Raw genomic sequence first — 5,792 nt, forward strand, 5'->3', positions numbered from 1 at the left:
CAGACACTCGAGGATATGTTCCGAGCGTGTGTTTTGGATTTTGGAAGGAGGTGGGACACCTATCTACCCTTGGCAGAGTTTTCCTACAACAACAACCATCATTCGAGCATTGGTATGCCACCCTTTGAGCTGTTGTATGGGAGGAGGTGTCAGACCCCCATCTGTTGGGGAGAGGTGGGGCATCGGGTAATGGGTAGTATGGAGATTGTGCTTTAGACGACAAAGCAGATCCAGCAGGTCAGACAGAGGTTGTTGACCGCTTAGAGTCGTCAGAAGAGTTATGCGGACAGACGTCAGTCCGAGCTTGAGTTTCAGGTCGGTAACTTTGTGCTCCTGAAGGTCTCTCCTTGGAAAGGAGTGATTCGATTAAGGAAGAGGGGCAAGTTGGGGCCATGATATATTGGTCCCTTCAGGGTAGTCGCGAGGGTAGGCAGGGTAGCCTATCGTTTGGAGTTGCCAGCAGAGTTGGGGCAGATTCACGACACTTTCCACGTGTCGCAATTGTGGAAGTGCGCAGCCGACGAGTCAACAGTAGTATCACTAGAGGATATTCAGGTGGATGCGAGCTTGAATTATGCTGAGAGACCAGTGGCGATTAAAGATTGAAAGATTAAGGTCCTGAGGAATAAAGAGGTGCCACTGGTGCTAGTTCAGTGGCAGCATCGGAAATGGTCAGAGTTAACTTGGGAGTCGGAGCGTGAGATGCGTGAGCAGCATCCGGAGTTATTTGTGGAGCGAGACTTCGAGGGTGAAGTATAATTCTAGTGGGGGAGAATTGTAACACCCCGGATTCCCAGATATTATTTTATTCTTTTATTTTTGGTAATTGTGAGGAGACTCGGCGAGTTGGAGTCCAAACTCGCCGAGTAGGATCGCGGCTTTGTGCACGGGTTCGTGTCTGGACTCGGCGAGTCCATGCTGTTTAATGAAACCCTAATTTCTAGGGTTTGAGACCTATTTAAAGGGGCTTATGGCCGTCATTTGCGGCCACCAACCCCAGAGAGAAACCCTAAAGAGCTTTTGAGCGTTTTGGGAGAGATAAAAGGCCATTGTTGACTTTTGAAGCTTGGTTTGGCAAGGCAAAGGAGATTCTAGCTAAATGGAGACAAGGGAGGTGGACATCTTTCGATTTTGGAGATCAGAGCATCATTTTGGAGGTATATTTTGGCTTCCTTTTCTGTTATTATGATGAACATGGGGATTTAGGGTTTCTTGACCCCTTTGTTGGTTAGATTTGATGTCCATTTCGTCCCTATTTGTGATGAGGCTTGAAATGGGATCCATAGAGGTCCAGAGAAGCTTTATTCCTTAAGCTTTATGAGTATTCATGGGAGTTTTGACCTAGAGTTATGAGATATGGGGCTAAATCATCATTTAGGAGCAAATAGTTGTTGTTTGAGCACCAAGGTTTGGACTTTACATGATTATCATGCTTGGAGAGGCCAAATCTATGATTGTATGGAACAGATCTGACATCAGAAGTGAGTTTGAGTTTATGCATGGCATGGACTCGCTTAGTCTGAAGAATAGACTCGGCGATTAGCATGAAGTTTGCCCGTAATCACTCAGCGAGTGGTCTTATCGAGTTGAGGGGTCGACTCAGTGAGTCAGGAGAGTCAAGGGGGGGGGGGAATTGAGTCAAGCCGGAACTCACCGAGTTGTTCTTGAGACTCGGCGAGTTGAGTCGTGGTGGCCCCGCGATTTATGCCAGGTGAAACTCGTCGATTCAGAGAAGTACTCGGCGTGTCAACAGAGGATCCAAGGGGGGGGGGTCAGTGGACACGTATAGACTCGCCGAGTCGCCCTAGCGCACTCGCCGAGTCAAGTCAAGGTTGACCGTTGACCTTGTTGACGATTAGGGTTGAGTTCAGTTGTATTTATGAGTGTATTACTTTGTGTGATTAGGTGGAGGCTAGATCACATTTATTCCGAGACAGATATTTACCGAGATATGTGAGGTGAGTCTTCTCACTATACTTTACCTAGTGTGGTAACAGAGTTATGTGATAGAGTATTTTAGAGTTATATGCTAGTGTAATTGCATGTTATTATGTGATATGATTTATTGTGATATGTGCTATGCATGATTCAGAGTTACAGAGTTAGGACCTTCGGGTCCACAGAGTTAGGACTTTCGGGTCCATAGAGTTAGGGCCAGAGGGCCCATAGAGAGTTGGGGCTGGAGGGCCCCACTGAGACACATAGACCTAAGGGTCAACAGAGTTACAGCCTCGAGTGGCTATTATGTGTTAGAGTGGTATTTTGGGGAACTCACTAAGCATTTATGCTTACAGTGTTATTTGTTATGTGTTTCAGGTACCAGTGATGATCGCGGGAAGGCGCCGGCGTGATTCGTACACACGCACACTAGAGTTTTTATATGTACTTTGATCTTGGGTTTTGTGCTAATACAATATTGATATAATGTTTTATTTATGATTTCAAATGATATTTTATGTGTTACAAAAGTGAAAAATTGTTCAAATTTTTACGGTGTTACATCAGGCACCCCAGATATGTCTGATCATATGTTATGTTATGGTATATGTGATAGTAGCAGTAGGGGTGAAATAGTCCCTGAGGATCGGTTGTTAGGGACGATGGGTAGTCAGCACCCCAGAATGGCTTGACATGGATAGTCAACACCCCAGAACGGCTTGACATGGGTAGGTCGGCACCCCAAAACGGTCGTACCGGGTAAGTGAGACACCCCAGAATTGCCCGACAGTATGTATGATATATGATTGCACGGTATGTGGTATGATGGGGGAACTCACTAAGCTTCGTGCTTACAGTTTTCAATTTTGGTTTCAGGTGCCTCTTCTTCGAAGGGGAAGGAGCTGGCGCGGTAGCGGCATATCACACACACGCTTTGTATTCTGCACTATGAAATCTTCCTGGGGATTTGTACTCTGACATTGTTATGTTTTTAGAAACTGATTTTTAGACACACACATCTTTTATGAAATGATATGATCGGTGAATGTTTTATTTCTAATGTTTTGCTAAGTAAGTGTTTTAAAAATGAAATTTTTTTGGCTCATAATTTTGGGATGCTACAAGTTGGTATCTGATATTGCCATATTTATAGTTATTTTTAGGTAGTATTTAAGTACATTTTTATTAATAAATTGATAATATGTGCAGAATAGTGATATTTATGAGTTTAAATTGTTATTTTCAGTCAATACAAAGGATTTTCGAAGAGAGGGACCAGAGGTGACAAAATGGGGAACATGGGAGGCTTGGAAGACAAGAAAATAATAATTTCATAATAAGAGCTTAATTCACGACGTGGTGGTGCATCCCACAACGTGGCATGGGTGTTCCAGTAGATAAACATCGCAACGCGGAGGATTTCCTTGAAGGATACGTTTTACTTGAAGCCCACGACGTGGCGCATATGGCCACGACGTGGCGCAGGTTTTTGAGGATTATATAAGTTCTCCTATTATTACGAATAAAGGGACTTTTGGCAGAAGAAAAGGAGTTCCAGGAGACGTTTCAGAAGAGAAGAAAGGTCCTGAAAGAGGGATTTCAACACCAAAAGAAGTAAAGTTTTATATTTAGTTGATTATAAACATGTTTTTCATTAGTTTTAGCTGTGCTAGTTTAATTACTATGATGAGCAGCTAAATCTAGCTACTTTTGCTTAGCTAGATGAAGCTTTGAACTTATGAATAGTTATATGTTTGTGGATTAATTTGAGTTGGTAAGAGTTGTTTGTGTTTGATTTGTATAACCTAGCATGTTATTATTTGCTTATCTAATTGCTAGATTGCATGTTCTGTGTAGCTTAGTGACTATGAAACTACATGAACTTGTTTACCTAATAATTTAGTGAACATTAAATTGTTAGAGCTTGGATTGACCAATCTTAGTTAGTAATTAGGCTAAATAAATCTTAGCTGTGCTAGAGAACGTAAATTGTGACCATAATTGCGTTTATACAACAAATCTTACATAGCATATTCACATTCATAATTAGTTCTGTGTTTAATTATGTGTGAACATACATGGTTTAACATGAATTAGTTACTTATTGGTAAGATAGAACTAAATTACTAATATAACTAAAACCCAACTTAATAACCCATAATCATTAGCTAGCCATAAGGAAGAAGTGGATTCAACTAAGCAAGAGTGTGTTTTTCTTATTAATTTGATTAAGTTCATTTGATCTTGCAAAATCAGATAAAACCACCTTATTAAATTTGTTAATAAATTAGGTTAATTTATTAGTAATTAGGTTAATTAGTAACACCGTTCCCTGTGATCGACACCCGACTTACCTAAGCTATACTGTAATCTGACTAGGTACACTGCCTATAAGTGCATAGTTAGTCTTAGTTTGTTAGGTTATAAATATTAAAATTAGTGGGTACTTTCGTGCACATCAAGTTTTTGGCGCCGTTGCCGGGGAACGGTGCAGATTATTAGCTTATTTAGTTGCATTAGATTAATCGTTTTTTTATTTAGGAATAAAATCTGCAGAAAGCTTAATTGGTTATTTATCTTGCTAGCTTATCTTAGTTTAATCATTGTTTTGTTTGTCGCAGAGTTCACGACGTGAGATTTAGTATACTCACGACGTGAAATCTGAGAGTTCATTTTTAGTTTTTCTTATTTTAGTCCAGTTTTACGTTTTAGTTTAGCAAGTTGCAGGAGTTAATGACCAGAGGCTCAAATACACCATTGGTGCCACCACTAGAAGATCTCGAGTCTGCAATTCACAAGAAAAAGACGCCCTTGCAAGAATTGAAGTCAGCCTTCTCTAGGAAGTCAAGAAAGAAGACAGGAGAGTCAAGTTCCTCAACGAAGCACGAGAGCAATCTTGAGCATTTGGATCATTCACCCGTGCAAACCGAGTACGAAAGCGACACCGAGCCAGAATTTGAAGAACACACGAGTAAACCCGAGAACGAGCCAAGGAACGAGATGGCAAATATTGAAGAAATGTCCATGGGAGCTTACAAGAAGCGGATCCGCGAAGATGTGGGTCCCGGATTAGTCCAACCCGCAATACCTGCCAATGCCACATTCGAGCTGAAGGGACACATATTGACTGCGTTGAAGGACATCCCATTTTTCGGGAAAGACCATGAGGATGCTTTTAAGCATCTAGATGAAGTCAATGACATTGCTGATTACTTCAATGTACCAAATGTCAACAGGAACACCGTCCTGCTTAGGATGCTGCCCGTTACTTTCAAAGGAACTGATAAGGAATGGTTAAAAGCACTCCCACCGGGTACAATCACCACTTGGGCTCAATTGCGTGAGCAATTCCTAGACTAGTTTTGCCCGCCATCCAAGATAGCCAAACTCAAGAAGGCAATAGCCAACTTTGAGCAACAGCCGGGGGAGTCACTGTACGAAGCATGGGAGCGGTACAAGGGCTTACTCAGAAACTGCTCGCAACATGACCTAAATGTGCAGCAAGAGATGTCAATCTTTTATGATGGGGTCAATGTGATGACAAGACAACTCCTTGATTCTCAAGGACCGTTGACAAGGAAAAATCCAAGGGAGGTCAAGGAGCTAATTGAAGAATTCGCGAAACACTCCCGCGAATACCATAACCCGAGGCAGGATGGAAGCAAAGGCGGTGGAGGAGCCCAAACTGAAGAAATTGCAGCTGTCATGGCCATGCTGAATAACATGGATCGCAGGATAACACAAATGGACCAGTCGATACACGCTATAAGAGTGGGGTGCGAGCGATGCAATGGTCCACACTTGACCAAGGACTGCAACGTGGATGAATTTGGGAACAGAAAAGCTCAAGTGTG

At 42.2% G+C, this 5,792-nt stretch overlaps 1 non-coding gene across 1 annotated transcript; it reads right to left on the reverse strand.

The window, feature by feature from the left end:
* Nucleotides 1–5,322: 5,322 nt before the first annotated feature.
* Nucleotides 5,323–5,429, reverse strand: LOC145019033 (small nucleolar RNA R71). The gene has a single exon (XR_013667353.1). It is a non-coding gene; the product is annotated as a small nucleolar RNA R71 (small nucleolar RNA).
* Between the last annotated feature and the right edge of the window lie 363 nt (nucleotides 5,430–5,792).

This window comes from Lactuca saligna, chromosome 9, assembly GCF_052625555.1.
Source record: "Lactuca saligna cultivar CGN05327 chromosome 9, ASM5262555v1, whole genome shotgun sequence".
NCBI lineage: Eukaryota > Viridiplantae > Streptophyta > Magnoliopsida > Asterales > Asteraceae > Lactuca > Lactuca saligna.